Genomic DNA, 10177 nt, shown 5'->3' on the forward strand with positions numbered 1-10177 from the left:
CTGCCCGTCCCCTGCCCGTCCCCTGCCCGTCCCCTGCCCGTCCCCATGTTGTCCCGCTGTACAAATGTTAAAATCTGGTCACCCTATAGTAGCAATAGGTAGAATATAAACACATAACTCACACCCTAGATCAGGATGTATTAAGTAAAGGGGGGCCTGTGTGAATGGCATCTCAGGTTTTCAGAGGAAGTATTCTAAGATCTGAGAGCATGGAATAGGAGCATAACTTGGGATGATGCCTTGACCTTGGGGCTCATCCAGGAATGCCCTGAATACCCTGGGGGAACTTATTCACAAGGCATCTGGATGAAGGTCAATGTTCTGACAAAGCAGGTACCTGGAAATATAGGCACTGACTCAAATGGGAGTAGCTGAGATCTAACCTCAAACAGTCCATGTAGCATTGTGGATCTGGAGATGGAGAGGCCAAGTGCTCCAATTCTGACTCTTGTGTTTATAACCTCAGAAGAATTCCCTTATGTGAGCCTTAGGGATCCTCAATAAAGTGGCTGGTCATGAGGATAAAAATATGGAGTGCTTAACTTCTGACCTTGCACGTAGCAAGGAGTTGCTATAATGATGATTAAAAGCATGTGTAAAGCTCTGGGCTAAGTGTGCGACCTACAGACACACTTGGGCACGTACTGTTATGACCGATTCCTCGAGGCAAAACTTTGCAGCCAGATTCACTATAGTGGCACAGTCCGGGTGTGTAGCCGTTGTAAACACTAGTCTCAATTCTTCAAGTTGCTCCTTACTGAAGGTGGTGCGTGGCCGACGTCCTGGCTTTCCTACAGAGAGAACAGATAAAGGCTTTTATGAAAAACAAAAAAAATCCAAATGTAAACTTCCTTCCCAAGCTTGACCTGGGAATCAGGAGTTCAGGCTAAAAATTTGACTCATGGAACCCACGCCTCACCATGTTGCTAGAATTGCTCTGTATTCCCAGAAAGTCAGTACCAGCTTCCCCTGAGTAGTACACATTTTCAAGCCACAAATGGGGAAAGCTTATTTCTATGGCTTCACTCTACAGCTCCTTGTCTCAGTCTGTGTTGATATAAAAGAATGCCTGTGGATAGGTAATTTATAAAGAGAGGTTCACTTGGCTTACGGCTCTGCAGGCTGTACAAGAAATATGGCCCCAGCATCTGCTCCTGGTGAGGAAGTTCCAAGCAGGTTCCTCATGGTGAGAGATGGAGGAGAGAGAAGGGGGGACAGGAAAGTGCCAGCCTCTTCTTTTTCTTTCTTTTTTTTTTTTTTTTTGAGACAGAGCCTCAAGCTGTCGCCCTGGGTAGAGTGCTGTGGCATCACAGCTCACAGCAACCTCCTTCTTACATTGCAAAGTGAAACTCTCTCAAAAAACAAGAGCCAAGTAGATCTTTAAACTAAGTTTGGTAGAGACAATTAGGAAAGTGGGTTCATTTGAATACCTGATAGACTTAGATATTTAAGGAAAAAATACTAAATATACCAGGCAGAAGTGATTAATCAGGTGGTTGAAAATTAAGATGACTTTCAAGCATATGAGAAAAAGAGATTCCTCACACCTCATGTTAGGAAGTTTGTGTTAAAGGGATCATTTAGGTGTTGACTGACGGATTTATCAATGAACAATATTTACATAAAGTTGATTAAAACAAACTGATACTAATTTAATAAAATTTTTAATATACCTGCCAGCCAGTTCACACTGTAGTGCTAGCACTCTAGCAGGCCCAAGTGGGAGGCTTGCCTGAACTCAGAAGTTCGAGACCAGTATGAGCCAGAGCTAGACACGCGTCTCTACCAAAAATAGAAAAATTAGGTGGGCATAATGACAGAGACAGATGCCTGTAGTCCCAGCTACTCAGGAGGCTGAGGGAGGAGGAATACTTGAACCCAGGAGTTTCAGGTTGCTATGAGCAATGATGTCACCACGGCACTCTAACCAAAAAGACACCTGTACTCATAATGTTTATTGCATCATTATTCACAATCCCAAAGATAAGGAATCAGCCTAAATCCCATCAATTGATGAGTGGATTAAGAAAATGTGGTATACACACAAAGGAAGAGCTCTCTTTTTCTTTTTTCTTTTTTGAGACAGAGTCTCACTCAGTCACCCCAGGGTTGAGTACCGTGGTGTCACAGCTCACAGCAACCTCCAACTCCTGGGCTTAGACCATTCTCTTGCCTGAGCCTCCGGAGTAGCTGGGACTACAGGTGCCTGCCACAGCGCCTGGCTAGTTTTTCTGTTTCAGTAGAAACAGGGTCTCAATCTTGCTTAGGCTGGTCTCGAACTCATAACTTTGTACATTGATGCATTTATGGGGTTCAGGGTACTGCTTCAATATAAATAATAATATTTTTGTAATATTCCTTTATTTGTTAGTTGTTAGTGGTAAAACTGAGGAAGGATATATGGCTTTGACTCTAAAACCATCATCTACCATACTGAGAAGTCGATATATAAAATTGATTAATATTTTTATAAATTTAGTATGAAATTTGGAAAATGTATAAGAAAAGTCAGGTACAAGGTTTGATAATCTTATTGCTGCACAAGTTTTCTATTAAAATAAAATCATGGCTCAACGCCTGTAGCTCAAGTGGCTAAGGCACCAGCCACATACACCTAAGGTGGTGGGTTCAAATCCAGCCCAGGCCCACCAAAACAGCAATGATGGCTGCACCCAAAAGATAGCTGGCTGTTGTGGTGGGCACCTATGGTCCCAGCTACTCGGGAGGCTGAGGCAAGAGAATCGCCTAAGCCCAGGAGTTGGAGGTTGCTGTGAGCTGTGATACCACGGTACTCTACCCAGGGGGATAGCTTGAGGCTCTGTCTCAAAAAAATAAAATAATAAAATAAAATCATAGGGCTCAGCAACTGTAGCACAGCGGTTATGGCCCCAGCCACATATACCAAGGCTAACGGGTTCGAACCTGGCCCAAGCCAGCTAAACAACAATGACAACTGCAATAAAAAAAAATAGCCAAGCATTGTGTCGGGCACTAATAGCCCCAGCTACTGGGGAAGCTGAGGTAAGAGAATCACAAGCCCAAGAATTTAAGGTTGCTGTGAGCTGTGATGCCACAGCACTTTACCAAGAGTGACATAGTGAGACTCTGTCTCAAAAAATAAAATAAAATAAAATAAAATAAAATCATCAGCCGGGAGTAGTGGCTCACACCTGTAATCCTAAACACTCTGGGAAGCCCAGGAGGGTGGATTGATTAAGCTCAGGAGTTGGAGATCAGCCTGAGCAAGAATAAGACCCAGTTTCTACAAAAAAAACTAGCCAGGAGTTGTGGCTGGCATCTGTAGTCCCAGATACTCGGGAGGCTGAGGCAAGAGAATCTTTTTTTTTTTTTTGTAGAGACAGAGTCTCACATTTTGCCCTCAAAAGAGTGCCATGTCACACACTCCGGCTATTTTTTTTTTGTTGCAGTTTAGCCTGTTGCAGTTTAGCCGGCGCCAGGTTTGAACCCACCACCCTTGGTATATGAGGCCTGCACCCTACCCACTGAGCCATAGGCACCGCCCAAGAGAATCTCTTAAGCCCAAGAGTTTGAGGCTGCTGTGAGCTATCATGCCATGGCTCTCTACCAAGGGTGACAAAGTGAGATCTTATCTCTAAATTTAAAGAAAAAGGCTTGACACCCATAGCTCAGTGGTTAGGGCGCCAGCCACATACTTCGGGGCTGGCGGGTTCAAACCCAGCCTGGGCCTGCTAAACAACAATGTCAACAACAACAATAACAAACAAAAATAATAGCCGGGTGTTGGGGCGGGCGCCTGTAATCCCAGCTACTTGGGAGGCTGAGGCAAGAAAATTGCTTGAGACCAAGAGTTTGAGATTTCTGTGAGCTATGATGCCACGGCACTCTACCAAGGGTGACATAATCAGACTCTGTCTCAAAAAAATAATAAAAATGAATTTAAAGTAAAAAAGAAAAGGATGTGGATGAAGAAAGTCCTGTTATTGGTGGCAGACCAGATGCAGATGGTCCCTACAACATAACCCAGTGGTTCCCCAAACTACATACCTGATGTTGGCAAAGCCCAAGAAAGTACCCAAGTCCCACACCTCTTAATTTATCTTCAACCCAACCACTCAACCCAGCCTGCAGCATTTGCCCAGCTTACCTGACTTGCTGGCAGACATGATGCCTCTTAGCAGTGCCCAGTTCCTTACTCTATGTGTCTGCGAGGTTTGAAGGCTGAATTATTTAAGCATAATTTTGATGTGATTAGCCCCTGCCCTATCCCACCTTCCATAATCCATTCAATAATGCTAATGAAGAACCTATTCTATGCCCGGTGGTGTGGAGGGCCCTGGGAATAAAACCGATTCACAACTGATTCCTGACCTCAAATAGTAGAGCAAAACAAATAAAAGTCAGGCAAACAGAAAATGGATTAAAAAATTTCACTAGGGCCAGGCATCACAGCGGGCAACCATAGTCCCAACTATTTGGGAGGCTAAGGCAAGAGGATCTCTTGAGCCCAGGAGTTTGAGGTTGCTGTGAGCTATGAGGACACCACAGGACTCTATTAAGGTGACAGAGTGAGACTCTGTTTCCAAAAAAAAAAAAAAAACATTGCACTAGGGACAAGTGAGTGAAGGAAAAGAATAAATCGGGGCCAGAGGTGGTGACTCACGCCTGTAATCCCAGCAGTTTCTGGAGCTCAGCTGGGAATATCGGTTACTAGAGGTCCAGGAGTTCAAGACCAGCCTGGGTAACATAGCAAGTTCCCATTGCTGCAAAAAACAAAAACAGAAATAAATTAGGCCAGGGTGATGGGGCATACTGGTGTGCCCCAGCTACTGGGGTGGCAGAGGCAGGGGTGGGAGTTGGGGGGAGGATCACTTGAGCCTAGCAGTTTGGGGCTGCAGTGGGCTCTGGTTGTGCAATTGCACTGTAGCCTGGGCAACAGACTGAGACCCTGTCTCTAAATTAATTAATTAATTAAGATAAAGAATAAGTTGGTAAGACTGCTCAAACTTGGAAGGTAAGGAGGTACCGAGTGCCTGAGCGGCAGTGGAGACCACGTGCCAAGAGCTCAGGAGATGCATAGTGAAGCCCTTTAGTCACCCTGCCCTGAGCGGGCCTTCCAGTCCAGATGGTGATGGATGAACAGAAAGATATTGGCAGAGCCTAAATCATAGAGGACTTTGTAGCTCGTGTTGAGTTTGAATTAGGGGCAATTGAGAGCAGGCTCGGCAACTTTAGCTCAGTGGCTAGGGCGCCAGCCACATACACTGGAGCTGGCGGGTTCAAATCCAGCCCGGGCCTGCCAAACAATAATGACAACCACAACCATAAAAATAGCCAGGTGTTGTGGCAGGTACCTCTAGTCCCAGCTACTTGGGAGGCTGAGGCAAGAGAATCCCTTAAGCCCAAGAGTTTGAGGTTACTGTGAGCTGTGATGCCACAGCACTCTACCCAGGGCGACAGTTTCAGACTATCTCAAAAAAAAAAAAAAAAGAATTGCATTTTTTATTTTTATTTATTTATTTTTAGAGAGAGAGTCTCACTTTATCACCCTCGGTAGAGTGCTGTAGCATCACAGCTCACAGCAACCTCCAACTCCTGGGCTTAGGTGATTCTCTTGCCTCAGCCTCCCAAGTAGCTGGGACTACAGGTGCCCATCACAATGCCTGTAGTGGGCCGGGGCCAGGTTCGAAACCTCCACCCTCGTTATATGGGGCCAGCGCCCTACCGACTGAGCCACAGGCGCCACCCACGAGTTGCATTTTTTAAAATGATGCCTTTCTCTGGCCTCTGATCATCCATCTCTCTGTTCGTCTAGGCGCCATGGTCACTCATTTGGTCATGAGTTTCCCTGATGTTACTCTATGTGACAGGTCTTATTTGTGAGATGGGTGTGATTTTGGCTGATGTAGCCCTGTGCATAAGGTCCAATGTGGACCCAACTTCTCATAAATGGATAAAGAACTCTGCCTTTGGCCATCCTCTCCCCATCCCCTACCCCCACCAGCCTGCTTTGGAGCATGCTTGGAAAAGAGAGAAAACTCTGGCTCTGGAAATATCACAGGTAGCCTGAGGCTAAAACAATAGAAAGACCCACCTGTGTCTTTTATAGGAAGAAAATCAAGAAAACTTCTAAAATGGTCTGTGTGGTGACTCACGCCTATAATCCTAACACTCTGGGAGGATAAGAAGGTGGATTGCTTGAGCTCAGGAGTTTGAGACCAGCATGAGCAAGAAAAAGGCCCTATATCTACTAATATTAGAAAAATTAGCTGTAACAGGCACCTGTAGTCCCAGCTACTTGGGAGACTGACACAGGAGGATCTCCTGAGCCCAAGAGTTTGAAGTTGCTGTGATCTAGGCTGATGCTAGAACACTCTACCCAAGGAGAGACACAGTAAGATTCTGTCTCAAAAAAAAAAAAAAAAAGTGGAAATACCTTTCCAGATGTCTATATGAAAGAGTAAAATGTACCTCAAATTTTCCATATAAATGTTAGCATCAATCCCTGGAATCACCCTGTGGTACTAAGTGGAGATGGAAACAGGGTGACATATTCAAAGGGTGTCAGGGCATTTTGTGGGAGTTAATGTTAAAACACCCCTGGCCCTTCTTCATTTGTTCACTTAACAATTATTTTGGTGCCTGCTTTGCTTAATTCTTTTTTTTTTCTTTGAGACACAGTCTCAAGCTGTCGCCCCAGGTAGAGTGCCTTGGCGTCATAGCTCACAGCAACCTTCAACTCTTGGGCTCAAGTGATCCTCTTGCCTCAGTTTTTCTATTTTTAGTAGAGACAGGGTGTCTAACGTTTTTCTCAGGCTGGTCTTGAACTCGTGAGCTCAAACAATCTACTAGCCTTGGCCTTCCAGAGTGCTAGGATTACAGGCGTGAGCCCCACGCCTGGCCAGCCAGCTTTGCTTAGTTCTGATTTTAACAAGAAATTGGGATTCATTCCTGCCCTCCCAAGTACTGGTACTGTGGGGAGGGAAGCAGAAAATTAAAAAAAAAAAAAAAAAAACAAACAAGTCGATGAATAGTTTCTAATTATAATGCTGCTATTGTTACCACGAAGGCCACTAAGAGCACTCAGTCAAGGCCACTAACAGCACTCAGTCAAGGCCACTAACAGCACTCAGTCAGAGCGTGTGGATTAGATTAGAAAGCCAGTAAGACATCTCTGCGGTGGTGTCATTTTCACTACTGATAAGGAAGAGCATTCTAAGCAAAGGGAACATCTGATTCAAAGACCCAGAGATACCTATTACTATCTGAGGTGCAGGGAGGCGGCCACCACAACTGAGGTGGGCTGTGTGCAGGAAGATCTGGTAGGGAACAATCAACCTGGAGAGGCAGACTGAGGCCAGATCAAGGTGAAGAAGTTGGGACTCTATTCCAAATGAAGTAGGAAGTCACTTAAGGGGCCTAAGGGTACCACAAACGCTCTGCTCATTTTTCTTACCATGAGATACTTACTTGAGAAATCAGAGGGGAAAAAAATCACCTCAGCTTGAGAAAGTTACATGTGGTATCAGGGGTTTCAATGGAGGCATGGGGCTGGAAAGAGTTTGAAGTTTCTATTTCTCAAGATTTTCTCTTCTTCCATCTGCACTGAGCATCTCATTCCCTGCTTTGTCATAAAACCCTTCTCTGATACCTGAGACCAGGTCAGGCTCCTGTTTTACGCTGCCAGACTCCCTTGTGCTTCATCATAACCTCACTGTGTTTATTTGTGTCTATTCTCATAACCCTTGTCTCCCTGAAGGAGATCTCAGTTTCTCCCCTGCGATCTTCAGAGCCTTTACAAGGCGCAAATAAAATAATGGACTCTTGGTTGGGCTTGGTGGCTTGCACCTGTAATCCTAGCACTCTGGGAGACCAAGGCAGGTGGATTACTTGAGCTCCAGAGTTGGACATCAACTCTGAAGCCTAAGCAAGAGTGAGACCCCATCTCTACTAAAAATAGGAAAACTAACCGGACATGATGGTGGGCACTTGTAGTCCCAGCTATTTGGAAGGCTGAGGCAGGAGGGTCACTTGATCCCAAGAGTTTGAGGTTGCTGTAAGTTATGATGCCACGGTGCTCCATCCAGAGTGACTCTGTCTCAAGAAAAAAAAAAATGGATTCTTAGCTGGGCGCAGTGGCTCACACCTATAATTCTAGCACTTGGGAGGCTAAGATTGGCTGAGCTGACGAGTTTGAAACTAACCTGAGCAACAGCAATACCCTGTCTCTAAAAAATAGCCGGGCACCCATAGTCCCGGCTACCTGGGAGGCTGAAACAAGAGAATCGCTTAAACCCAAGAGTTTGAGGTTGCTGTGAGGTAAGATGCCACAACACTCTACTGAGGGTGACCAAGTGATTCTGTCTCAAAAAAAAAAAAAAATTAGACTCTGTCTGGGGTAGTGAGTCTGTAGTTGACCTTGCTACTGCAGGATTTCGAATGTGACTCAAATAACTATCTTAGTGTGCACTTCAGTATTGTGAATGTGTTTCTAAATTTGTGAATTATACTGTCACTTTAGTGGGGACATGGTGGCACAGGATGCTACCTACCAGCCTGTAATGCACATATCCACTATTTTAAGTTTAACATTCAGACAGAAAAGTTCACAAATGATCAGCATATAGGCTGATTGTTTTTCATACCAATGTAGTCAGCAGAATATTTCCAGCATCTCAGAAATCTCTACTTGCAATAGTAACTACTGTTCTGGCTTATGTCATCATAGGTCAGTTATGCCTGCTTTTAAACTTTATATAAAGATCTATTTTTCTTTTATTTTCAGTTGACATGTGATAATTGTACATATTTATGGGATACAAAATGATATATATGTATTTTTCTTTGAGACAAAGTCTCACCCTGTGCCTTGGGTAGGGTGCCATGGCATAATCATAGCTCACAGCAACCTCAAACTCTTGGGCTCAATGGATCCTCTTGCCTCAGCCACTCTAGTAGCTGAGACTACAGGCACCCATCACAACACCCGGCTAATTTTTCTATTTTATAGTAGAAACAGGGTCTCTTTGTTGTTCAGGCTGCTCTCAAACTCCCGAGTTCAGGCGATCCACCTGCCTTAGCCTCCCAGAGTGCTAGGATTACAGGCATGAACCACCATACTGACCATTTTAGAATTTTTCCTGAATTTTCTCCCTACAAAAGACAGATGAGTTCTTCCATCGTTTTGACCTCAGGCTACCTACCTAGTACCTAGGAGAACAAGGACAGCTTAATAGAAAGTGAAAATTAATTTGCTAAAATTCTGCATTTGTTCATAATATAAGATAAATTAGATTTTAAAATAATAATTAAATGATCACATATAAGTACAATTTTAAAATTATATTCATTACAATTCATAAATATAAATTCATTAAATACATTAAAGTTAGACTTTAGACCTTCTGAAAGGCAAAAATATGATGAATGAAGACAACAGAAAAAATATATATACAATATAAATGACATTCAACGATTTTGGGGGTTTTGGTTTTGTTTTATTTTTTTTTTTTGTAGAGATAGAGTCTCACTTTGTTGCCCTTGGTAGAGTGCCGTGGTGTCACACAGCTCACAGCAACCTCCAGCTCCTGGCCTTAAGCAATTCTCTTCCCTTAGCCTCCCAAGTAGCTGGGACTACAGGCGCCCGCCACAAAACCTGGCTATTTCTTGGGTGCAGTTCGGCCAGGGCCGGTTTGAACCCGCCACCCTGGGTATATGGGGCTGGAGCCCTACTCACTGAGCCACAGGCACTGCCCGGTTTGTTTGGTTTTTGGTTTGGGGGTTTTTTTGAGACAGAGTCTCACTCTGTAGAGTACTGTTGCATCATAGCTCACAGCAACCTCAAACTCCTAGACTGAAGTGATCCTCTTGCCTCGGCCTCTTCAGTAGCTGGGAATACAGGTTCCTGCCACTACACCCAGCTAGTTTTTGTATTTTCAGTAGAGATGGGGTCTTCTTGCCCAGGCTGGTCTCAATCTACCCACCTGGTCTTCCCAGGTGCTAGTGCCCCGCCTTTTTTTTTTTTTTTAAAGATTTAACATAAGGATTTCATTATGTTGCCCAGGCTAATCTTGCCCTCCTGGTTCAAAAGATCCTCCCACCTCAGCCTCCCTGGGCACTGCCATGCCTGACTTTAGATGTTTAATCTCTCTCTCTCTCTCTCTCTGTGTTTTTGTTTTTGTTTCTTTTCTTTTTTGAA

This window comes from Otolemur garnettii, unplaced genomic scaffold, assembly GCF_000181295.1.
Source record: "Otolemur garnettii isolate 467f Iridium unplaced genomic scaffold, OtoGar3 scaffold00233, whole genome shotgun sequence".
Lineage (NCBI taxonomy): Eukaryota > Metazoa > Chordata > Mammalia > Primates > Galagidae > Otolemur > Otolemur garnettii.